Source organism: Balaenoptera borealis (genome assembly GCF_965194805.1).
Source record: "Balaenoptera borealis genome assembly, chromosome: 5".
Lineage (NCBI taxonomy): Eukaryota > Metazoa > Chordata > Mammalia > Artiodactyla > Balaenopteridae > Balaenoptera > Balaenoptera borealis.
Genome location: NC_138862.1, coordinates 97,230,461 through 97,257,775, shown reverse-complemented (window position 1 = coordinate 97,257,775; position 27,315 = coordinate 97,230,461). Strand labels below are relative to the sequence as shown.

General features: G+C 37.2%; 1 protein-coding gene and 1 long non-coding RNA gene across 10 annotated transcripts in view; one reads left to right on the top strand and one right to left on the bottom strand.

Moving 5' to 3' along the window:
* LOC309629797 overlaps window positions 1-26,952 on the top strand; it is a 41,438-nt gene extending 14,486 nt beyond the window's left edge. The window contains exon 3 of the long non-coding RNA XR_014245219.1: window positions 1,293-26,952. This is a non-coding gene — a long non-coding RNA (uncharacterized lncRNA). The remainder of the gene's footprint in view (window positions 1-1,292) is intronic.
* Window positions 1-27,315, bottom strand: part of MECOM (MDS1 and EVI1 complex locus) — a 286,040-nt gene that overhangs the window by 78,116 nt on the left and 180,609 nt on the right. The gene's annotated exons all lie outside the window — the stretch shown is intronic.

The following is a 27,315-nucleotide window of genomic DNA, read 5'->3' as shown; positions in this document are numbered from 1 at the left end:
GGCTCTTGTTGCACAGGTTGAAAATGACCTACTAAAGATGCTGCCGGATAAGGTTTAGAAGACGAAAGGAATGAAACATTAATATAAACCACTGTCCCTACTGTTAAGGCCCAGGCAATCTATTTAGAGAGGCAAGACTAAGCCACTTGAAAGAACAACAAATAGTACAAGACTGTAAGTCGTTAAGCACTAAATTATGTGGCTCGAATGATAAGTGCTACGGAGATTCAGGCAGGAAAGAGATGCTGGTGTGGTAGGTGAAGCTTTATGGAAGGGTGAGACTTTCACTCATTCAAAGACTGGGCAGAAGTGGACAAGAATATTCCTGGGGAGCTTTCGATGTGCTAGAGTTAGGTTAAAGGTATTTTCAATGTTTGTTCAATTTCTTTGATAAAACTCAGCATCCTATTGTTCCTTATGATTCCCAAATCATTCCCATATGTTTTTAAAGTATAGACTGTAGTAGATTAGGGATATGTATATTCCTGTGTGTGTTTTAAACAAAGAGATCAATTTTCCTGATGGATTCTAATACATAAATGGATTTACGCTGGGTGAATCTGCCAGCATAAATGAAAGAAACAGTGAAAAATAATTGTTCTGATAAAATCTAAAAGCAGTAAGTAAGGTCAAGAAATTTTTGGAGTAATTCTGTTTTAAATTTAAGAATAACTGTTAACATACTGAAGGTACACCTCTAGGTAATGCTTTGTAGATACACTAGAAACACTTTGTTTCAGATAATGTGTCTTCCTATTTTGTTTAACAGCCGAAGACCTAGTCAAATCATTTTCAATAGCAATAACAATAAAAACAATAACAAAAATCACAAAACACTTTAAATCATAAGCACTATGCCTAAATATATACAACACACTGCTGTTTTCTGTGTGGTAATCACTTTTTTGTAAATTATTTGATGTTGATTGGAAATGTAGGCAAAATATATCCATTAGCTTTTTTAAAAAACTGTGTATTTAAATAGTTTATTTCTAACATTAGTCAGCCTTGGTAATTTCACTCATATATTCATTCATTCTGAAAAGAAACCAGACATGGTCTTTGCCAAATTCTCATCTTTAAAAACCATAATGGCCACAATGTGGCAAATGTATTGGGGTGGAGCAAGTGGATACTGGTGACCAATTAGCAAGCTACTGAAGTAATAGAAACAAGAGATGATGGCAAGATGGTAAAATATAAGTGTCTACTCTATGTCAGGGGCTTATTATGCATCATTTCCTTTAACAACTCACTAACCACCATAAGTGATTATTATTCTTGTTTTGCAGATGACAAAATTTACGAAGTCAGTAAGATGGAGTAAATACCTTGCCCAAAGTCACACAGCTGGCAAGTATTAAAGATGGGATTCAAATTCTAATTAATCTGACTGTATATTTTGCTGTGATCTTTACCCAAAGCTACAATACCTCAGACATAAAGACCTAAAAGATTGCCCTGCTAACTTGCCAAAGATGTCATCTTTCTGATATTGGGAGTTGGCAATGAGTGTCACTCTGAGCCAACCACTGACTGACAGGGACCCTAAGGAAGACTAACCTCAGTTTAATAATAAATATCAGATACATAAAGGAAGTATTCACTAGGGATATTTTCAAGACCAATATAGACTCCTGGGACACAAGTGCACCTATACTGCATATTTGTAATAACACAGTCATTTTGTGGATGTGAAAACAGAGGCCAGAGAAGGAACTTGATTTTCCCAAACCTAAATCATAATAAGAGTAAGAATAAATGTAACCGATGCTTGGTTTGTGGCATCATACATTTTTTCAATTACCCTGTCATTGATTAATGTATTTTCATTGTCGTCTGTTAGGAAAATACACATGAAAAAGGAATTCAGTACTCGAAGTAAAGAAGAGGGGCACTTAGAAGTAAAATTCTCATCTACTAAGGTTCTCAAAAAGTGGCCCTAGAAAATGTATCTTTCATCCTCATCTTACATTCTTCACTTAGATTTGTGTAAAAACATAAAGGTAAAAATAAAAGAAGATAAAACGATTTCTTATTTTTCTGTCCACAACTATAAATATGTCATAATAGGGATGCTAATAAAAACAATGAAATTTGATTTTTAACATTATGTCATTAAACCATAATTATGTCTCATAGCCCAAAGAAGGTCATTTGGGGTTTTTAGTGGTTTCCTCTTAAATCTAGCATGCCTGCCCTTGCTATCTGCTTCCTTATCTGATTATTTACACTGTTTGAAACTTCCTTGTGCTTTTATCATCAAAAACCACTTGTGGTCTGCATCCTGGGTGCAAGGCACCGACCCCGTGTCATATTCCTTGTCTAAGCCACGTTCCTAGTAAAGTTTCCTGACAAAAGTTTTGTCAACATAACAGCCAACATAAGTTTTGATAGGAAATAAATAGGTTTATAAAAGTAAGTCTTAAAGTGGGAATCAGTTCCTCTGTTTCAAGATATCTTTTGAAACTGCTTAATGAGAGTTCTTGAAGATTTTGGTGAAGACACATCAGGATGCATGTAATAGGAAAGCTTCTAAGTCTTCATATCTTAAAACTGTTAATAGAAATAAATTGTTCATTGTATCATCAGACAACATATTTCCACTGTGACTATGCTCAGCGGGTATTCATTCTAGTGAGAATTAACATGAAAATGTATTAAGAAAATGAAGTTGTGAAACTGATTAATTTCAGCAACCATAGGAGATAGAGTATAATCAAAATGTTGCAATTGCACCAGACATTCAAGCCATCTATAGTGTAAGAGAAGTTTGTAATTAGTCTATGTTTTTCATCACTAGGGAAAAAAAATACATGGTTTTAGATATCATGTTTAAAGCACCTAAAGAACCCAGAGTTGTCATGCTAAATACAAGAGATCTAAAGATCTGCTGTTACACATCCATTACATTTAGTGAGCTGTCCTCCTGGCTTTTTTGAAGTGCTGTATACACAATCTCGCAAGGCGAAACACTTTATGTACCATAAGAAATTTGAGGCATAATGTTTAATGTTCACAAGATAAGTTAACAAAACTGTATGCTAGTGACTTTTTTATTTCCCAGTTTTATGTCCTTCGAGTACTTTAAGGAAAGATAAACAAGAAGGTAGGAGAACAAATGTGCCTTTCCCTTCTACCTTTTTCACTCTTTCCTAAATTAAATTATAACTGCTGATTTGCACCCAAGGAAGAAATCATGTTAAAATATGCTGGGTTTTTTTTTTTTTTTTTAATGTTTAGATAACAGCTTTCAAAACACAGCTAAGTAAAATGTGTTTTGAGATGGAAAACATTTGGTCTTTTTTGCAGCTTTCAACAGCTTAAGTGAAGGGATTTTTAATGTTCCCAAACAGCTGGGCCATACGACGTGTAGCATGAATTCCACTCTCATTGAAGGGTCCCATCTCCCTCCCTGCACCGAGAGGTTCCTCTTTTTCTTCTTGTTATTACTGCCTGTTCATCTAAATAGCTTTCCATTATTATTACGGCTTTCTTATAGGTCATGCTTGCAGCAGTGATTGCTGAAAGAACTTTCCCTTGAACAAAACATAAAATTTTCCTTCACAAAAATGCTAATTTTTAAAATGTATTGTGTGGCAGCTGTAGAAAACAGCAGGTGAGTGTATATTGGAATAATAATAATAACTGTGTGATAGGGAGGGGGGATTCCATTTATTTTCAGGACCCCTTGTAGCTTTCTCAAAAGTGCTAATGAACATTACAGTACACATTAGCGGAACTGCCTTAATTTTTTATCACTCTCTCAACATCACTCCAAACATATGCCCAAATGGAGTTTTTCTCAGAACTAATTATTTCACAATTATCTTCAAACCCCTTCCCAGGTAAGTACATAAGTACTTATATAAGCACATAAGTACGCGTAGATGTACATAAGTGTATCTATGCGTCAGTACTTATTTATGTGACTGTAATAAGTAAGTTAATGAAGACAGTGTGAATGGCAATCACACATGTCAATTCCATGTGACAACAAAAGTAATCATTGTAAAAAAAAAAAAAAAAAGCCCCCAAATTGTAGAATAGTTATTTAATGCAAATGTACTGAGTTAAAGTGCATCTTACATTTAACAGCAGGTTTACTGTTTTACAACCAAAAGAGTAAAAACAATAGTTCAAACGTTTGCCTACACTAAATATACAAACCATGTAAATAAACTATGCTCATAAATATACATAAATTATGTAAACTGCTTGGCAAGAACTAGCAAAAATGTCATTGTCTATTTTTATAATGTTATTTATTTCTGTTTCCTAGAAAATGTCACTTTTTCCCGTATCTATTTGTCTCGAATTTAGGGGTTGAATTGAATGGAAATGTATCTTTCATTCCCTGTGCCTTCCCTCCTCAACTACCTCCTCCCATCCTATTGCAAGCTATGGGACCTTCTAGCCTTTACTAAGGGCCACTGCAAAGTTCTAAAGTTGGGCAGAGAGTGGGGGAAGACAACATGAATCCGTTAAATGACACATCTGATTGGCCGGGAAACTCAAAAGTTCCACATGGTAAAAGAAAAGATGCTGTGGTATTTATTACCTACTGTGAAGTTCAAAATAATAAACAATTCTTAATAGGTAGATGATCCACAGTCATTTAAATTGCTTTCACAAATCCTCTATGATTGCTTTTCACCATGGTTGATCTGTACACTCCAAACTCTACTCCCAAAAAAGTTAACTTGTTCTTGGATAATTGAAAATTCACTTAATACATATAATGACCTATACATCTATGAATAGACATGTAACCCTCATATAGGAAAATTGATTCTGTGTGTAACACACACACAAACACACATACCCCACAGCTTCAAAGTTGTTTTTAACATAAAAACACACCAGAATGCACACATTTAAATGGCTTTTGAGTACTTGTCCTTCCAGGTTCATACTTCAGTCAACAGTGTTATTATCCCCCGAGCTACTGCCTCTGATCCCCTAAGAGAATATGTCTTTCAAATATTCTCCGTAAAATGAAATAAGTGAAATAAATGAAATTTTAAAAATTGCTGAGAAATGAAAGAGAATAGCAGCTTCTCATGTGAAAACATTGGTAGGGAAAAAAGTTATTTTCAAAACAATTGCAATTCTGTGGTTAAATAATTTGATCACTTTTAGAAGAATTTTAAAAATCAGTTTTAGACTTTTCATAATGAGTTGTTGTTGAAAATGCCTCAGATTCCAGAACTAATGCTGCTAATTTCCCATCTTAGAGTACTATCTGTTTTTTTTTCTTTCATGCTGCTTCAAATTAAGCTACTTTGTTCTTTATTAAATCATGGTACTGTTTTATTTTGGTTTGACTGAGATATATTAGGTTAAAGAATTGTAGCTGTGAAATTGGTAAATGTTGCCAGTTTCTAGATTAAAATCCTGCTAGGTCAGATTTGTTAACATGAATTGCATTGTAATTACTTATGGGCAAACCAAAAAGGTTCTAAATTCATTTCTATATTGACTTAAAGGTTCTGTGCTGACCCTACGTCTCATCTTTTTTTTTTTCTTCCTCCATATCAAAACTGTCTTGGAGACTTTATTAGTCCGCTTTGTGAGATCCTTGGTGCTTAAACCTTATAGTCAGACTGAGCTAAAAATAATGAACTAGTACATGGTTTTCACTGAGGAGGCTCTTCTGACTAAAACCAGATAAGTGGCAAGTCACATAGAAGAGTTGGAATACTAGGAAAAAATTCAAATTTCCATACAAAGAGTTACCTTCTTTAACATATATAAAAATTCAAAGGAGATAGTAAAAGCAAAGTATTTATGATTCAGAACAGATTAGAGATAAAATTTATCCACATTAAATTTAGACATATTACTAATAGAAAAATTGCCATGTGAGGAATAACAGTGAAAATTATGCATGCTCAGGTTTTGGTTTCTACTCTTTAAAAGGTTATAGGTAATATTTCCCCTTTATCTAGCTTAAGTTCACTCCATAAGCATAGACTCAATTAAATTTAACAATGTGCTTTAGCTGAGACCAATAACTATCAAGGGGAATTTGTTTTCTGTTTTACTATTTAATGTAGGAAAAAAATTACACATGATCTCTAGCAGAAATATAATACTTAATATCTTATCTGGGTCATAAGTGAAATCTTTCCCTAATTCAGAAATACTAAGTAGAAGGAACTACGATAAGAAACCCAACGTCTGGAGTTATCAAAAATAAGTTAATTAATCTCATAATGTGGACAGAAATAATCAATATGTTATAAAAATTATTTATCCATGGAAATGATGGTAATTATACTTCCAAGGGTGTTCTGCTATGTCCTTTGAAAACATTCCAGAACCCAAGTGGCATATTTTCGCTCACATTACTAAATGTTTGCTCTGACCTCAGAGTGTTAATACAAATAAAAATATTGACATTTTTCACACTTATTCAATACCCACTGAAAAGAAACCTAAAGTATCATTCAAACCTTGGTACATCTTGTACTTTAAAAAAAAAGAGAAAAAGAAACCTTCAACATAGAAGAAGTCCAAACTCTAAAATAATATGTCCCAGACAGTGAGAGCAAGAAGTAGCCTTTGGTTTCCCTGTACTATTCCAACTTCCTGCTTAACCGTCTTATCAGAAGTTTATCTTAATAAACAGAGAGGGGCAGCATGATACTCTGTTCTGTTCAATTCTCTATGAGGGCAGTTCTACTTTTATTTATTTTTTTCATGGGAAAGAAGAAAATGTCAGCCAGCCAAAATACAAAAGCCAAGATGATATCTTACTACTGGCCCAATGAAGTAATATTTTAGGAAAATTATATTTAGCCATTTATGTAGTTCGTACTGGAAATCAAATCCCTAGACTGTCACAAAAGCTATTTCATATACATGCCTAATGCTGCAAACCCTCTTTTGATCAAATCATTCTATTTTAACCTCTGTTGATTTAGCGATATCATTAAAATTAATCATTAAGATTGTCTGTTCCAACTCAGACCTTAAAAGTCCACACCAAGCCTCCCTGTTCTCTCAGAAGTAACTCTCAGATTATAGTGTTTCCATGGCACTTAATTAGTCCAAGCCAAATGAAGACACAATTCAAAGGTATACACACTTTTGTGAGTACCAAAAATGTGAACTTGGCCAATTTTTTTTTTTTTCCATTCTGCACCAAGTGGCTAATGCTGTGGTGATTTCTCTACTCTGCATTATATTATAAGCCAGCCTCTCTAATTCTGGAAACATTGCACAAAGCTCCAAAGGGAATTCCCCCAAGACTTTACCTAGGATTGGGAGAACTCAGTGTCCCCTCAAATAAAAGTAGCAGTTGGGGAGTCTTTTCCCTCTCCTATTATTGAAGAAGGATGCACTGTTGAACTCGGCAGTTTAATAGGAAAATCAAACTATATTAACCTATTTTAAAAAAACTTATTGGAGCTTTTGAGATTCTGCCCATAATGTTCTTTTCCACCAAGAAATGGCCAACACTGTAGGTTTTTTGATTTTCCATTCTGAGACTACAAATTCTAAATCCAGTGGGCAATGTTTTTCATTCGTAAATTATAGACCAGTCTTCCATATGCATACAATAAAACTCCAAACTGGATATTCTGCTTTCCATGTTGTTAAATTAATAGGAAATTTTCAAAATGTGCTCCTAGAATTTCTTTTTATTTTTATATCACTGTATGCTTACAAATTCCTTGCATTATTTTAAGAATGTATCTCTTCTCTAAGTATAGACATGCATAATTTAATTTTAAAGATGCCAATTTTCTACCAGAAAATCCTTTATTTATTTATTTATCTAGCAAAGGAGAAGCAATAGTGAAGACCTGGAGGAAGAAAATATTGCAAGTAAAATGTTATTGTAGTTTTCTATGTTATAAGAATAAATTACTTTGGTTTTCATGAAGAAATCTATTAATAATCAATAATAATTCAAGGTAGATTGTTAGATTTTCATTCACCCTGAATTCCCAGTTAGACTTTATTCTTCTTGGAGACATGGCTCTTGTAATTTTTATATCTCTTTTAATGCCTAGTTCTGTGGTTTGTACATAGTAGGTACCCAATACATTTCTGAGGGAATAAAAGTTTGAAATACTATGTTAGAACACAGTTATTAAGCTCTTTAACATTTATAGCATGGCCATTTTAGTCCTTTAAAAAGAGAAGTGTAAAAATAATCTTAAAAATGTATTTAGAAAATTGATTCAAAAGAAAATAAAAATAATTATAAATGAAATAAGTGATTGTTTAATAAGTGAATAAATAATTTGATACTCATTTGTCAAGCACTTCATGTTACTCTGGGGCAGAGGAAGGAAATGAAAATACATAATAACAAGGATAAGAAGTTATTCCTCAACTATTGTAAGATGGAAAAGTCCATTAAGAGAAACAGGGAAACTTGCCTGGAAGAAGTACTAGAGAAAACTATTCAGATATAGATGAAGGGGTGGGGCAAGGAAGAACTATTGGCTCTTAGTTTTCTCAAGGGAAGCCAGAAAACTGATTCCAGCAAAATAGAAAGTTCCCAAGAGAAAAAACATTAATGCTAAAGGAACACCAGGTCACTTCAGAGTGAGCAATAGGAAATTAAACCAACATTCAATGGGCTCCATCCAGAGTGCAATGTAAGACAGGAAACTCATATGAAATCTAACAGGCAACACTGACAAAGAAAGAATTGAGGAATGAGAAACCAGAGGAACTCTCCTTTTGTCCAGGATGTTATAAATTTTTACTAAGAGGAATATATGCAAAAAAAAAATTTTTTTTAATATCTGTCCATGATTTTACCTAACTCAGAAATGCTACTCATGTTTAAGAACTAAGATGACAGATACCTTGTACCAAGTAATGTAATCATGCCACCTCCAAAGACATGGATTTAATTTTTTGAGTTGTCTTATACAGACTACTATCTATTTTATTCAGTATAATGTTTCCCAATATTCTACAAAATGCTGACAAATATCAATTTATTTTCTTTCTTTCCACCATATTATGGGTTTTTACTTTATTCACTATCTGTTATCTGCAGATAACCTTGTAGATAATATAATTAAAGGCCTAAGCATCTAGACATTATTCCCCAAATAAACTTAATCTCAAAAGAAACAAATTGTGACTGCAAATTTTTTTCTAAGGATGTGGAAAATAGAACAGAAAAGAGATTATGTAAGAAAGGTAATTGATATTTTAATGATTGCAATTTTATGAAATTGAAGATTTTGAATGCTCATGATTAGGAGGAAAGTAATAAACCTGAAGAATGGATATGAATATTTTGTGTCCATGGGCTAAAGGAATATAGACTATTTTGTCATGTTTGGATTCCTACCATGCTTTCATGAAGACCTAGTGGGTCAGGAGGCTGAAGACATTACACTGTATTGTCCAAGCTCTACAACTCACGTGCAGCTAGCTGTGACAAATCCCTTAACTTCACAGTGCATCAGTTTCTATGATTGGAAAAAAGGGAGAAATCTGAGGTCTCAATGCTTGTCTTATTAGACTCATGTGAAAATAAAATGGCATTGGATATCAGGGCACTTTATAAACTCTATATAATTATCAATTAAAGGATTGTTACTATAATTGTTTTATTTATATGAAAATGTTGTCTTTCCCTAGCTTATCCTAAGGAGAGGACATATTTTTACACTTTGGCCCTATTTGTACCATACCTATTTTCATCATTAGCAAATGCAATAAAAAATTTAGCATAGGAACAAACGTAAAATATAGGTGAAAGTGAGAGAAAACATTTGACACTAATAGCTGCTTCCTCCTTGAAATGGTCTACTTCTTTGGCATTCATGACTCACTCTCTCCGGGCTCACCTTCTACTCTGGATTTTTTCTCAGGATCCTCCACCAGGGTCGTTTTCTCCCCCTGCTGAGTAAATGCTGGGTTTCTCCCAGGGTTTTGTCTTCAGCCCATTAACCCTTTAATATGCCCCCTAGGTACTCTTCCAACCGTTCTCAAAGCTTTAATCCTCCCTCCCTCCCTAGGCTGGTAACTCCCTGATGGCTCTAACCACAAGCTCCACTCAGAACTCCAGACTGGTATATCCAGTTGTCCTGGAGGCGTCTTAAATTCAGCGTGGCCAACTCTGAAGACATTCTGTGTTCACTTTCTTTCTCTGACCTGCACTATCTTAGACTTCTCTCACATCCCCAACCCAGTCAGTCCCCAAGCCTCATCAATTGTATTTCTTAAATATTTCTCATATCAGGTGCTTCTCACCATTGCTTGTCTTCTCTCTCTATTTTAATTATCACACTCAACTCCTCTCATCCAGGCTTGCTTATGGTAGACCCATTCTGCCAAATGCAGCCAGTGATTTAGCTTGTGTTCAAATCAAACCATGTTAATTCAATGGTTAAAATCCTTCAGTGACTGTCATACATGACTGTCTGAAGACCAAGGAACTTAACATGACACACAGAATACTCCATGTGGCCCCCACCAATTGTGTCAAACTCACGTCCTCTTACTCCCTACCTCATGCTTTGCAGTCTATAAGTACAAACCAGTCTTTAAGTGCTCACATTCGGGTTCTGGGCCTTTGCCTGGGCAGGTTCCACTTTCTCAGCACACCCTTTCTACCCTCTATTTACCTGCCTAACTCATGTTCATCATTTTAAAGACTTCATCTCCAGAAATGTGTGACAAATTCCCAAAATCCCAACGGTGGGCATTTTGCTGTGTTTCCACAGCCTCACAGCCGTAAATCTATTTTCTTAATATCTATTTATGTATATTTACCAGTAAACTCTAAGATTTCCAAGACCAGAGAAAATGTCTGATACCTTTGTCCTTGGCTCATATTAGTTGTTCAATTAAAATGGGACTAAATTTTGAACAAATTAGTAATGGTCCTACCAGTAATCATTTTCTTCCAGCACTGTTATACGTTACTAATGCAAGGGACAAGAATGGACGCATGGCATCAAAATTATAGAGGTTTTCTTTTTAATACTCTGGACTGCTACAAAAAATAGGTAGAAAAAAATAATAACTGTAAAGGACATATGCAAAAAAAAAATCTTGTGTAAAAACATCTTTATATAAAGAAAAATCTACACTCAATAATTTTACACCTAAATTATCAGTCACATCAATTATGGACAATTTTTAAAAGACATTTTATCCATATCAGGTTAATGCAGAGATTTTTTTTTTTTTAAACCATGACTCCTTGTACCTTCTAAGGAAAGGCACCAGATCTGAGATTCTGTAGAGTGCTGTCCACCTGAAGGTATATTTGGAGAAAGCAATTTATCAGCACACAGACAAGGTCATTCCTTTCTTATCTTCCCTTCTCAACCTGACACATAGTATTTTTAAATTAAACAGAAGAATATGCTGCTTCCCAGGGATTTAAGCAACCATCTGGCGTATTACTCACATGACCACTGCTGCCCATTACTTAGGAAATCAAGCACAATTTTATTCACAGAAACCAGACATGAAGACAACTTCTTAAAACTCAGGCTTTTAAAAGCAGAGTCTTTCTCTTCTGGTAACTACTGATTGCCTTTCTGTGAACTTCATTCACTGGGTGGATGTTTATCTGCTCCGGTGTAGAGAGTAAATACTAGAGTCTGAAACTGGGCAGACTTGTGTCTCAACCCTGCCTCTGTTGCCTTCTATTTCTAGCTTTATGATCTCCAAAAGTTACCCGACGCTTCCAACCCTTTCTCCTCATCTATAACATGGGAATAACAATAAGAGCCAGAACTTAAAATGGGCCAGGCGTATTCTGATGGCTTTGTGAATATTATCTTATATAATTAAAATTCTCCCAACGATCCTAAGAAACAGATATTATTATTTCCAGTTTATAGTTGAGGAAACAGAGAGGTCCCAGTGGCACATTTAAATGGTCTGTCTCTAGAGTTTGAGGCTGTAGTTCTATGTTCTTCCCTTTTCCTATACTCATTTCACAATGTTTGCATAAGGATCAAATATAGTTGACCCTTGAACAACATGGGGGTGTTAGGGGGACCCACCCTCTGCCCAGTCAAAAATCCGCATATCATTTCGTAGTCAGCCCTCCCTATCTGCTGTTGCACATCTGCAATTCAACCATCTGCGGATCTGGATCATGTAATACTAAAGTACATATTTATTGAAAAATATCCACATATAAGTGGACCCATGCAGTTCAAACCCATGTTGTTTAAGGGTCAGTTCTACTTTAATAGGGGTAAAATATTTGTGATGGACAGGTACTCAACAAATGATTCCCTCTAGCTTTTTCAGACATTCCTCTCTATCTTGTATGCCAGCCCCTCACCCAAACATCTAGGCACACCCTTACACCACAGGAGCTAAACACCACCAAGTGAATAAAGATGACCAGTGAAGACTAAAGGGGAGCCCAGAACCACAGAGTCAAATTGGGCTTTTATAAAGCCTGCAAATCTAGTTTCTATTAATTTGATTCTGTTTTATTTCTTTAGCATATATCAGTAGGCTCTAACCTAGAGGAAGGATCAGGGAAGCCTTCCCTAGGAAAGGATGTTTAAATGAGACATGAAATATAAGAATGAGATAGCCATGTGCAAAAGAAAAACTGTCTGAGAGGACAGCTCTTGTAGTTATTTATTCTGTTTTTGGCTTCCTGACTAGTTCGTAAACTTCAAGAGGGTACACACCATGTCTATTTACCCTTTGACATGGCCCTTAAAAATCAGCATGGTGCCTGGCACAGTCAGTGCTCTATAAATATTGAAGAAATGAATGAATGGATGAATGAACGAATATATGTGCAAAATGTTTAAGAGACTGTGGGCCGTTAAAGGAACTGAGAGAGGAACAGTGGCTGAAGACTGGAGAGAGGTGATAAGCTGAGGAGTTTGATGGAGAGTCAAATGATGGAGCCAAATGATGGAGGGTCTCATAAGTGATGATATGAATTTTGAACTTTATTATGAATGCAATAGAGGAGGGTTTTGACAGAAGAGAGACATAATCAGATTTAATATTATTTGTGAAATTGATGATGTGCCCTAACCCGCAAATAGAGCAGAGTTAAGATGTCACCATCAAGAAGGATCTTGGTTCCTCAGAATCAATCCTACCACATTTCAGTGGGTTCTACAAGCAGAAGCTAGAAGCGTGGAGCTCGGGTGGGGGAAAGAGTGTATGGCCAGGAAAGAAGCAGAAGGTTCTGGCCATGTATTTAGTGGAATCAGGGAGTGTTTGGCAGCTAAGATCAAGTTCACTAAACACACACTATCTTTGGAACAATAGTGCCCACGTGCTAGGTTCTCCCATGTTTAATATTTCAAAATGAATTTTTAAAACATAAATTGTTCAGTTCTTTCTCTCTGTATTACTTAATTTCTACGTAGTAATAAATCCTAGGATATGTTATGCTAGCTATCCAATGCCAAAGTTTTATTGTTTTTCTTATAACTCTTGAGACCATAAAGCTCCTTAGAAACTATCACTAAACTGTCCCTTTTGTGAGGTTGCTAACCTTTAGTAACACTGAACACCTCTGACTGCACAAAGTTTTCATGGGGCATTCAGATTAGGCACTATTAATCACGAAATCACAGTGTGTTAAACCATGAAAAGTTCAGTTCGGGATAGACTATACCTACATTATTTATTTAGCAGAGTAATAAAAAGTAAATGTTTCTTAAAAATGAACAAAAACAAAAGGGTGATTAAAATCTCTTTGACATGCACTCGAAAGGCAAAAAAAAAATTTTTTATAAAAGGAATGTACGTTTTAAAAAGTATCTAAGCCAATTCACAGACTTTCTCTTCACTATAGATAGCTACATTGTGTCAGCCCTGCCTTTCTCTGCCATTTATGTTTAAACAAATTTTAGACACCGTAAACAGGCCTTTGCTATATGAAATAAACCATGAGATATTAATGCAAAAGCTATTGTGCTGAGAGCTCAGAAACCCTACACTTCCACTCTCAATGTCAGTGTGTTAAAAGAGATTTTAGTAATGGCAAAGCCAGTCAACAGGGAATAATTAAACTCAAGTTGTCTGAGATTTGCTGTGATGTGTGGAATGATAGTTTCCAACCCAGCTGCTGCAGAATGTTTGCCTAAGAAGAAAGAGTGTGGTTGACCAGAGGCTACAGTTCAGATGAAATGCAATGAAAAAGCTCGTTGACCTCTGAAACAATAGGCGGGGCCTACTTGAATAATAAAATCGACACAAAGTCAACAGTTAAATCAGGCTGTACCAATAGGGCCATCACTATAGCATGCCACTGAAAGGTTTTAAAGGGAGAGAATTGCTTCATAGGAAACTGAAAAATATCTATGCTGGGCACCTTTTACCAGCTATTAAAGGTGTAGGCTGGCAACCGTGATCAGCAAAACCCTTCAGAAGGAGCTCAGCTCCCGTTTCCTGAAAAAGTTCTTCAAATTCAACTTGTTAAGAGGACATATTCTATTTCCTTCAGTGCTGTGGTTGGTCTCTCTTTTGAAGCTGTCAGCCAAGCAGGCATGAGCTCTCACTGGCAGCATGGTGACTCCCAAGCACCTCCCCGCCCCCGCCAATGCCACCTCTGCCCTAGGCCTGCAGCCCAGCCTGAGCTCAGCAGCCTGAGTGGTTCCCTATGAAACTGAGTTGTTGGGAATGTAGTCAACGTCGATCGCAGATGAAGAAGAAAGACACTTTACGAGCCAGTGTGTTGTTTTACTTTAGGAATTCCTTTTTAATTTTACTACTTTTTCCATTGTCTGGCATTTACAATATGGTCACAAAAGAAAAAGGCAATTATTTACCTCTCTTTCCTATCAACAGTACTCTAAACCTCAGGTCTAATAGAATTTCCATTTAGAAAATATTTGTTTCGCCATTTACAAGGTCTTATAGAGTGAAGGCATGCCAAGGTAGCGCTAAGGTTCAATTTATTGTGGCCAGACTTAGTTGGCACTAAATCAAAAGGTTTTACTATCTAATTTTAATGTCAATATTAATATTTGTACACAGACACACAAACAGATATATACACACACACACTATATGTGGTGCACAAGTGTCTTTAGGTGCGTACGGTTATTTTGATGCACAAGGTCCTTGTATACTGACTGGCTAATAAAAATCACGAAGATCAATCTATAATATGCCTGATGAGAAATGGTTTCCTGCTACTTATCACGTGTCCTATTAAAATAGACTTTCCCTTGATCACATTCTCACACATGCCAAACCTGAACTTTTTAAGATCATGGGTATTTGAGTCGCATGGGACAAGAGATGAGTGAATTTTATTTTTTCTTAGTAAGAATTAGAGTCTCTTCACTTCTTTTTCTTCTCATCCGCCTTGACCAACAAACAGACTTGCACTTTTTAACTGCATATCTGAAGAAGGGAAGGCGTTTTCTGAGATTCTCTGCGTCAAAAGTCCTAAATCTGAGAGATTTCAAAAATGTGATTCAGGGCTTCCCTGGTGGCGCAGTGGTTGAGAATCTGCCTGCCAATGCAGGGGACACGGGTTCGAGCCCTGGTCTGGGAAGATCCCACATGCCGCGGAGCAACAAGGCCCGTGAGCCACAATTACTGAGCCTGCGCGTCCGGAGCCTGTGCTCCGCAACAAGAGAGGCCGCGATAGTGGGAGGCCCGCACACCGCGATGAAGAGTGGCCCCCGCTCGCCGCAACTAGAGAAAGCCCTCGCACAGAAACGAAGACCCAACACAGCCATAAATAAATTAATTAATTAATTTAAAAAATAAAAGAAAAATAAAATTTTAAAAAAATGTGATTCAATGCATATTTATGAAGCCGTTCCCATGTTGTCAGCACTTCTAAGTAGATTTCACATCACAAAAAAGGCAAGCAACTTGAAATTATTTAGGAAGTTGAGTTAATAATAGTAATAGTAAAATAACAGCTGCTGAGATTGACGAGCCTTTACTATGTGCTGGGCATTGTACTTATCTTTACATAAAACTGCTCATGTAATCCTCACAACTAACCTGTGAGGTACATACTATGATTATTGTCATTTTATATTCAAAGCAATGAAAAACAGAGATATCAAATAACTTGCACAAAGTCACACAGGCTAATGAGCCGGTTTGGCTTTAGATCTGAATCCTTAGCAACTGGACATCATCGTCTTCCTGTAGACCTACCTAGGCCTATGCTATCCAATACAGTGGCTGCTAGCCACAGGTGGCTATTTAAATTTAAACATAAATTAATTAAATTAAAAATGTTAAACCCAGTTCCTCAGTCACTCTAGCCATATAGTTCAATAGCTACATGTGGCCAGTGCCAAAAGTACTGAATGATGCAGATATAGAGCATTTCTATCTTGGCGGAAGATCCCATTAGTCAGTGCTGACTAAAAACTCAGCAGTGGTGTCAGGGGAAAAGGTCATCTCTTAACTACACACACATTAGGTTAGTGAAACTGGGAAAAAGAAATATACACACAAAACTTCTACTAAAAATAATTCCAGATTTTAATTATGCCTCCAAGCTTAAGTGATACCATTTACTTGCTCTTCCCTAGGATATAACTTTGTAAGGTGAGGATCTGAAAAGTACCACAGACATATGTGTCACAGAAACAGTCTTGATGACAGTGGTACCCAGAGGTCCTGGACAGGATGCTTTTACTGAAGCTGCATCTGCACCTACCAGGAAAGAAGCCAACTGAGATGAAGCAACCCGGAATACTGGGGAAAGGTTTATGGAGTCACATGATTTTGGAGTCAGGTGATCTGGGTTTAAACTTTAGTCCCAACTCCCTGTTTATGTGACCTTGAGCAAAGTCTCAGCTTTCCCATCTGTGCAATGGGACTGATAATGTCTCCTCAGCAGGATCTTATAAGAATTAAATGAGATAAATGTAGAGCTCCTGCTCAGAGGAGCCTCTTAGAAAATGACTTATATGTATTTGGAGATGAGAAATGAAGATCAAAACTAAACAACAACATAAAGAAGGGTAGGAAGAGGGATCACTTAGGCAGGTGCTAGAGCTGCTTGAACTGAGTCTAAACATTTACAGAGCTGATATGCTTGCGATTAATTACCACAGAAGGTCACTAGCTGAAAGGCATTTGGCAGAGTGTAATATAAAATAGAGCTGCCAAGGCTAACAGCTATTATTAAATGTCTGCGTACTTTAACAACCATGCTTAGCACTTTTAGTCTCACTTGATTTGAAGGACCATCAACACTCCTGTTCCCTGTGACTGTTATTTCAAAAAGATAAGCAGATTCTTGGGCCTCACCCCCAAAGGTTCTAAATCAGTAGACCTGAGTTTGAGTCCAGAAATCTGCATTTTAAAACAGTATCCTTATTTCTGATGCATGGGGTCCATGGACCACACTTTGAAAAGTTTAAGAGATTCAACTTGTTTAAAGCAGTGAAGCAAGCTGTGAGTCTACATCTGCCAGGATGCTATCAAACAACATCAGCTATGTTGGAAAGTGTAGGAAAATTGCCCTTAATTTGGGCGGCACAGAGGTTAAGCCCACGTGCCAAAGCTTATACACTTTTCTTAAAAGAGAGTCATTTATTGCCAATTTACTTTGATTTAGGAAACGAATCCAACAAGATTGGCTCTCTGGTTTCCTGGACTAATGATTTTAGAAAACTTTTCATCCTTTGTGGTAACAATATAGAAGCCACGGAGCTCAAGGATGTGAGCTCCAGATATCTAGAGAGCTCGTTTCTCTGGAACACTAACTTCCCTGATTTGCATTTATAAAGGAAATATTACCCAAACACCTGTGAGTATTCCGATATTTGATCCAAAAAATATTTGGCTAAACGGAGCTTGTTGAGATTGAGCAGCGAGTGGAATAGAGGTCAGATCTGGAGTCAGATAGACTTGAGTTCTTACCCTGGGTCCACAACTTCCCGGCTAAGAGGCTTTGTTTGAGCTAATTAATGTCTCTGAGTCTCACTCCCCTCATTTCTAAAGTGAAGGTAACAGAATGGCCATCATCAAAAAGTCTAAAAATAATAAATGCTGGGGGGAGCGGGGGAGAAAAAGGAACCCCCCTACACTGTTGGTGGGAATATAAATTGGTACAAGCACTATGGAGAACAGTATGGAGGTTCCTTAAAAAACTAAAAATAGAGCTACCATGTGATCCTGTAATCCCATTCCTGGACATATAACCAGAGAAAACCATAATTCGAAAAGATACATGCACCCCAATGTTTACTGCAGCACTATTTACAATAGCCAAGACATAGAAGTAACCTAAGTGTCCATCGACAGATGAATGGGTAAAGAAGATGTGGTATACATATAAAATGGAATACTACTCAGCCATAAAAAAGAATGAAATAATGCCATTTGCAGCAACATGGATGGACCTAGAGATGATCATACTAAGTGAAGTAAGCCAGACGGAGAAAGGCAAATATCATATGATATCGCTTATATGTGAAATCTAAAAAATGATACAAATGAACTTATATACAAAACAGAAACAGACCCACAGACGTAGAAAACAAACTTATGGTTACCAAGGGGAAAACAGGGGGGAGGGATAAATTAGGAGTTTGGGATTAACATATACACACTACTATATATAAAATAGATAATCAACAAATACCTACTATATAGCACATGGAACTATATACTCAATATTTTGTAATAACCTATAAGGGAAAAGAATCTGAAAAAATATATGTATGTATAACAGAATCACTTTGCTGCACACCTGAAATGAACACATTCTAAATCAACTATACTTCAATAAAAACAAATAAATAATTTTTTTAAAAAATAGAAAAAAATAAAGTGACGGTAACAGTAGTACTTATCTCACTCTCTCTCATGAGGTAATGTGAGTGATGTGTACAGCACAGTGTTTGACACGTAGTAACAAAGGCACATTGTTGCTGTTTGCTACTGCCACTCCAGAGATGTGATGGGCATGGAGAGGGCTGATAGAACCAAATAGTTTATCTATGGAGTGAATACACAGTGCGAGGGAATGGACAGAAGCACTCATTGCCGTAGTTGGGATTGCCAAAGAAAATGATATACTTTGGTCTTCCACCTTTATCCTCTGAGATTTATCCTCTCATGCCATCCATTCAGCAATGAATCTATAGCAGATTTTAATCTAACTCATACCGTATTATTCTGAGAATCTCTGTGAGACCCCATCACTCTGACTTTCCCCCTTTTTACCTGTTCTGCACTTGTTTTTAAGATCAATCATCTTAAATACCTAAAATACCATTCTTGATATTTCACTCTTTTGCCCACAAATGTCCTCTGGCTTTGCCATTGTAGCAAGAGCAGCAGAGCAGCCAGAGTTCACACGAACTGAGCAGCACTTCCTGTATCACAGATGCTGGGCTATCAGCTGGGGTGCAAATAGAAGCAAGGCTCACTCTCTGCCATGGGGAAAGCAATCTGGAGGGGGAGGCAACTGACGTGTTAGGGATTGTAGAAGAGATTTATGAAGAACGCCTTTCTGTGGGTTCCTCTCTCAGGGAGAGCTGTGAGAGCAAGATTGGAGTTGAATCATCAGGAATTTGCCACGTAGAGATGGTGGAGAAAATGGAGAGCAAACACGGGAGACTTCCAAGGGGGAAGATCAGCATAAACAAAGACATGCAGTGGTGGTGGAGCACAGGGCTGTCAGGAGAACTCCGAGTGGATGAAGATTAGGGTGGGGGCCAGAGCGAGGCGAGAGCGTTTGGAACGAAATCGCCAAGGACCGTGTCTATCAGGCTACAGAGTCTGGCTTCCTAATTTTTGAAAGTTTTTAGCCACAGAACACTTTTTGTTCCCAAGCAAAATCTTATAGAAGTCCCTTAAGCAAATAAAAAACTATCTTGGTTTTGATGTTTGATGTTTAGAAAGGATGGTCTTGAATGGAAGGGAGACCAGTCTTAGCAATAGGTGGTGAAGCTCAGAATTCAGTGTGATTTGAGGGATCAGGCAGAATCAGGAACTATCTCTGGGGTGTAGAATACTAAATGTAGCAAATCACTGAACACGGGTGAAGAGAAAATGAAACGCAAGAAGCCAAGGCAGACTTCCAAGTTCTAGCTTGAAAAACAAGACAGATGATGAAACCACTGACTGCAATGGGAATAAGGGGAGGGAGGATGGATTTCACTTCATCAGAAGTGGAGCAAGACACTCAGGTAGAGGTCTTCAGCAAGAGGTTGAAATTGTAGGTGTGGAGCCTAAGATAAAAGTTTAGGAGCCCTTGATGGATAAGTAGATGGCATCTTTAGGTGAATATCATCCAGGGAAATCAAAGACTACAGGAAGAAAGGAGGGCTGAGGTCTGGACCCTGGGGACCATTTGAAGTCTGTGAAGGAGAAGATAAGGAGAACTCAGAGAAGGAGACAGAATTAGAAGGGAACCCGGAAGTAAGTGGTGGTCCAGAAGCCAGAGGTGGAATAGGTCCCAAGAAAGAGAGAATTGTCCTGAGAAAGAATATTATAGTGGACCAAGGACTGACAAACACCATGGATTTGGCTGTTGGGACCACTACTGACCTTTTCAAGTTTTACAGGCAAAATAGGGGTTGCCATAAGATGAAGACAGAATGGAAATGAAGACAGAATGGTAAAGACTATTTGTTCATGGAGAAAAGGAATGCAAGAAGATAATAATCTATAGATATGCTACTTATCTTTCAAAATCTTTCTTAAAGCCTTCCTTGTTTACCATAGTCCACCATGACCACTTTCTCCTCTGAACCCCAAGGGAAGTTCATAAACTGTGTCCTTTGTTTGGGGACTTATCATTCTATCACTCACTACTCTAGATTATTCTATTATAATTAAAGAGCAGTATCTTGTAAACTTCATAGCTCCTAATGGTATCTTACAAGCATCTAATGCCTGTTGAATTCACTTTATCTTTCAAGGGAATTCAACTCAGTCTCTCCCCTCACTACTCTCTCTGCCCTCCAACACTCACACGGAACTTTTATTAGTTCATGGACTCCACCATGCTTTCTCTTGCCCCTGGGCTGATACCTGAACATTCTTTTCCACTACTATCTGACTCCCCTTCGTTGGAACAAAGTCAATCATCCTTCGAGTGTTGGTTTAGATATACTCTCTCTAGGAAACCTTCTCTGACTCTCTCTAGACTTGGTTGCATGTCCCTTCCAACCATTGCCCATACCTAATATCTTATACCTTTGCTATGACAGCATGGTACCAGCTCAGCTGGCTGTATTGCTCCAGAGGGACCAGACCTCCTGAGGTCAGGGAAGGAGTGTGGCTTAGTTATGTATTATCTCTAATAACTAGCTTAGATGCGTAGTAACTGGCTCAGATTATGGGCTCAAATATTTGAGGAAGGAGGAGAAAAGAAGAATGAAGGGAGAGAGGAATGAATAAAGGAAGAGGAAAAGAGGAAAGAAGAAAGGAAGGAAGGAAGAAGAAAGAGTGAATTTAATTTGCTTCTAGTTTCAGCACTGTCGTTAACTAGAGGGTTACCTTGGTCTTACATTTTGGTTTGTTAATCTATAAAGCCATGATATCATATTAAATTTCTTCTAGGATCCTTTCCATCTTACAATGAGATTCAAAAAGAAATCCAGCATTTATGCATGATTCATATTTCTGGATAAAATAACTCCATAACTATATTCTGTGGCTCCCCAAAACTTTTAAGCCTTAATAAAACAATTATCTACTGAACTTTTCTCCTTAAAAGATGACTATGCTAGAAGTCTGGATGAGTTTACACTTACACCTAAGTGACCTTGACCAAATGACATAGCTTTCCTCCAATTCAGTTCCTCTACCTAGAAAAAAAAATGGCGACAGAGGATTAAATGAGAGGGGTAAACAGCAAAAATGACTTATGAGCTGCCGTTGGCTTTACATAAGTTAGTCATCAGATATTATTTGTAGATGGCCAGCTTTTAGGTTGGAGTTTCATTTACAGAATAGCTACCTTGATTTAAGAAAAGTCACTACTTGATACATTAGTCACGGCTAGTGTAGTTACAATCAATATTCAGTGTATAGTTATGTAAACAATTTAATAAAAACTTAGAAATTTAAACTTATTCCCAAGCAATAGGAAGGTAATTTATTTACTGTTAGCTACTGAAAGTCTGAGTGTACATGCCTTTCATGGGAACCCAGCACACCTCGTGATGCTTGTCATAGTCTTCAACAGGGACTACTGCCTGGAAAATTGCGGTAGAGGTTTCCAATTCAAGTGGGTGCCTTCTCACCCTTCCAAGAAGTTACAGATTTTCAGTCTCTTCCTGGCTATGATCAACCTCTCGCCTTACTGACAGAGTTTCAATTTAGCCAAACCTCACTGAAACAAATGACTGCTACACCATACTGTTTCTCATGCTCTACCAAGGAGTTAAGTTTCACTTAGCAGAACATTCATCAATGAGTAAGAAAATGTACACAAATACAAATAAAAATGGAAAAGCCGACACCTTACAGTTTTTTGCCTTATGTAAGCTAAATTTTCTTCCACTGGAAACAGAACTACTTGTGCAGGTGGTTGCTAAATGCTACCAGCTGCTCTGCGGCAATATAGGTTTGGAAACAGAACCCTGAAAAGAAGGATGGAGAGAGGAAAAATAAAGAAATGGGTGTGGAATAAGACTCTATATTGAACTAATTCCCTGGGTAATACAGCAGAGGGGGAGAGCAACTTCAGTCGTAAACAGTAAGCAGAATTTCCATTCAGCTGGCCTGCAATAAATTTATTTTTCCAAGAAAATGAAATGGAACAAGAGAACAGACATACCTGCTTTATGTTAAAGAAAAGCATGTATGAACCTAATACAGGAGGAAGTTGTTTAAGACTGTACATCCTTGAGAAAATATTACCTCCATAATAGTGCCAGGGTCTCTGTTAACTTGGGTTATCAGCTCCATAAATTAGACGCACGCTGGGGCAGTCTAACCTGTATAGCCATCTGCAGTGCTCACAGAATGTGTACTTCACTCCATCATTTGCTTCCTTTTGTCCTCCTTCCCACTTGCTAAGTTATTTTTTTAAAGGCCTTTGCACAAATACTGTTTTAACTCTCTTATTATTCATATTGTACCCATTGGAAAAATGCTGAGAAAATAACGGATCCATGTAAATTCTAGTAATAAAGTTAGCAATACCAAAATAGGAATTGGAAGAGAGTCACATATGCAGTTTTAAGGAACGTGATTCTCTTTTGATACCAGAAAACCTCTTTCCTTTAAGCAAGTTCTTGACAGTGCCAAGAATTTAACTATCAATATACTTAACGTCAGCTTCTTTCCCACCCTGATGTGGAAAGCAAGAAACAGGACGAAATGGAGAAAGGAAAGGGGAGAGAAAAATAAAAGAAAGAAAAGGAGAGGGAATGAAGAAAATAAACAGAAGAAAGAATGAGAGAAATGAAGAGATAAATAGGAAATTGTGGACCTCGAAAGACAAGAGGTGGAGACTTAAAGAAGAAAAAGTCAACTGGCCATACACATGCTCATCTTCTGTATAGCTTTTTACCTTGCTGAGTAATTTGGGAGTAACTGGACAGCTTTATCCTGATATGGAAAAATCACCGCCATGTATAACCAAGATGCTGACGCCAGTACAGGAGTATTTCTGACACCTGTAGAGGGAATATGGGTGCCTGCTCTTATGGATAGAGGTTTACGGTACCATTGTTGCTGAGTCTGCCGCTGCATAGCTCTGCTTTGTGCAAACATTGTGAACTCAGAGTCTTACCCAAAAGGAGCCACCCAATCCCATTTACCAGCTTCAAATTCTAATTCTCAATGGCACATAATATCCCCACATGTGGGTTTTTAGGTCATCAACAAGGCTGAATGAAACCATTCTCTTATTAAGCATGGAATTTAAGAACCAAACTGCTGCAAGTGGAAACATCAGTCACAGATTCTCAGAACATTATGTTGCAAAGGCTGTGATGAAGTTGAGGCACTGCCCATATTTCCTAAAGTAATGACACTTCATCTTAAAGGCCCACTCAGTTGTGTCACATTTGTATTTGCATCCTGTAATGTGAATGTATTAGCTCCAAATTGTTTGGTAATAAATCATCATCAAAGAAATATGTTTATTTTTATTTTTAGTATTCATGACTTGCATGATCCTAGAACAACATATATTTAGTACTGCAGAGCCATGAATCCATAACTTTGAGAGAAATGGCTTTATAGATATCATTAAGGCCTATGTTGCTTTAACAGTTAATCACATTTTCACTAATAATGTGACATAAGTCCTTTACCTAAAGAGTGACAAATGAATGACTTTTTTGCTTGCGCTAAAAAGTCCTCTATTTGACATTTACCAAGGGCAGAGGGAAATCCAGTATAATCGCTGAAAGCTTTGCCTACAGCGCTATCAATACTTTCATTCAGCCAACAGACTTAACCTTCAGTTAGGGCTCCTTGAGTCCCCAAACTGCAGAAGGGAAAAATCCTTCGGGACTGTGCTGTAACTTTGAACTTGGGGTCACGTGGTGATGTCTCAGTGAACCCTGAATCTTCTGGAGAATACCTCAGATAGCTGGCCCAACAAAGACAAATATTATGGCAACGAAAAATAAATCTGCCATTTTTAACCTTTTCAGGGAAAGTAATTCACTTATTGGCTTTAGTTAAAACGTCTTACCTTTCTTCCCCTTTTTGTTGTATCTGTGAGTAATTTCTCCAGTCACATTGTTTATAGGAAGTGAAGTTATTCGTAATCACGCCTTAAGAGTATGTACACAAACTGGACATCCTAAAAGACCACTATGTATTAAATTCCTGATTGTTTGACATAAATTCTCTCTCTCTCTTTCACTCCGACAGGAATCTTCTCATTTATTTACGAATAGGTTAAGACCTTCGCCTTGTCTCTAACTATGTTCCTAAGTGCTAACATATATTAAGTAAATTTAGAGCCTCTTCTGCATAGGAAACAAATTAAATTGGTTAAACATGGAGAAAGACTAAATGTAATCCATCTCTTGTCATGTTTATGATATCTGAACTCATCTTATATGAATGTTCCAATTTGGCTGTCGTAGCAGATGGGCTGCTTATGAGAAACCATAACGACAGACACAGAATGTGATAATATAAATCATAAAGAAGATAAATAATGAAATTCTTTTAAAATAACTCTGGTTAAATATTTAGACAGTCAATTTTTAAGCTTACTCGCACACAAAAATAGCGTTCACATATCTAGGCAAGGAAAGAATGGTGCTCAACCATAATATAAATATAATCTAAATCTAAACATTCAGGATGCAAGGTATTTTAAAAATCTGGGTAAATTTTTAGAGTAGCAAACAATAAAGTAAGAGGCCTTTTCCAGAGGTACTCAAAACAGGAGAGGGCGCTTATGAATATCTCTTTATAAAGATACCCCACCACCTATAATTCCAGAATTAAGTAAAGCCTCCTAAACTAGGATCTATTTCTCATGATGGAGGAAACTCAGTATCTCTCTTGATGGACAACATGGGGTCCATGACCCTGTTGTCAATTTGCATCAATTTGTGACCTTGATAGTGCTTAGAGTTTGCAACTGTTTTCAAGTGAGTCTGGTCATCTCAAAAACCTGAACATGGGCCAGCAATTATACAGATGAGGAAAATACAGTTCAGAGAAGTGACTTGTCCAAGGTCACATGTTCATACATGCTGGAGCCAAGATTTGAGCAGAGGTTTTTGATTCCTAAACAAGTGCCAGTTCTCTTAACCATGGTACCTCAGCAAATTTAGAAAGAAGAGCCAGTGATAAAGGGGTATGGGGCCAAAGCCTGTACAAATGACCAGCCTGGTAGTTGGGAAGAGGGGCCTGAAGCCAATTATGTTGTGTATCAATATGAATCTACCTTACTAGGGAGCCAAATCTACTCTCAGACTTTCAGCATGTGTGAAAGTGGATGATTTTACAAATAAATCTGTGATTTGGTGCACTGTTTCAGCCTCTAAATAGGAGGGCCTGTTCCCATCTGGAGTGCTAACTCCTCACCCACCTCTATGGCAGATTCCTAGTAGGTAGCTGTGCTCCAACTGAAGTTGCATTTGAGAGAGTTCTTAAAATACTTTTCCATAAAATGGCATTTGTTCCTCTCTCCCCTCTTTCCTTGCTTTCTCTCGTTCCTTATTACCTATTGAGCTCCTATTACATGCTAGGCTATGTGACCGTGCACAAGGCAGCCATAGGCCGAGGCTTCGTGGAGCACCCAGTAAGCTGGCAGATACAGACACATAAGGAGGCACTCTCAGGTCGAAGGGAGCAGATAAGAAGAGCGCCTGCCTGCACCAGGGGTGGGATGGCAGGCAAAGGGCCAGGAGGGCATATGTAAGATTTCCCAGATGAAGGCAGATTTAAGTTAAAAGCTAAAGGAAAGTGGGATTGACCGGATAAAATGGAGGAGGGCAGTGGTCTGTCTTAGAGGCTGGAGATGAGAAGATGAATAATATGTTGGGGTGCTTTTGTTTGGGGTGGTGGGAGAAAGTGGGGAGACAGTCAGTGAAAGGGGGAAGAGAGGGGAAGAAGAGAGAGAAAAAAATGTCCTTGTCACATCACCAAAAAAGGAAAAATAGGAGCATAATTGTCAAAACCTGATTTGGTGGAATTTTTTACGCTGTAAATACATTGGATTGCTTGGAAAAATTGGGGAAAAAATGCATGTGCATTGGGGGTTGGGGTTAAAGACTAGGGTGGATAGAATAAGTCCGTAAGTGCCATTTCAGTGGCATCAAATAGCTGTCATCTTTGCTGGTTCTGTCTGGCCTTAGAGTAAAACGTTTTACCTACTAGACTGTTCAGCCACTAAGTCAACCTAAAAACGCAAAACTCTGGGCATAAATTTTGAGATCACAGCCAAGGAATCATTGTAGGCCTGGAATGAAGTCTCAATTTTTTTCACCGAGAACCCATGTTTTAATGTTTGTTTATTTTTGGTTCAAGATTTTTTCTAGAAATATTGAATTGGAGCGACAGGGCCCATACCTCTTGGTTATAATCTTATAAAATATGTTTACTAATTCAAGGTAGTGATGCAGAATATATCAGACATGACACTATTCAGATTTAACTACCAATATTTTAAAGGAACATACTATATATATTCCCATTTATATATTTCTCTATATATTCATATATAATATATAATTTTTCTTCTCTGAGAAAATTTTCTTAGTATTTTCCAAAATTTCAAATAATTTTTCATCAGAATTTTTTTACCTATACTCCTGTGCCTTCCATGTGATGAAAATTATGACCAATTTTCTCTGTTCTATTATCCTGTAATTAACCCAGTTGAAAATGTTATAAAAAGAATGTGGACACTGTTGTAAAAGAATATGCAAAAAAGTATGCATTGACATTCCTTTTCATTTT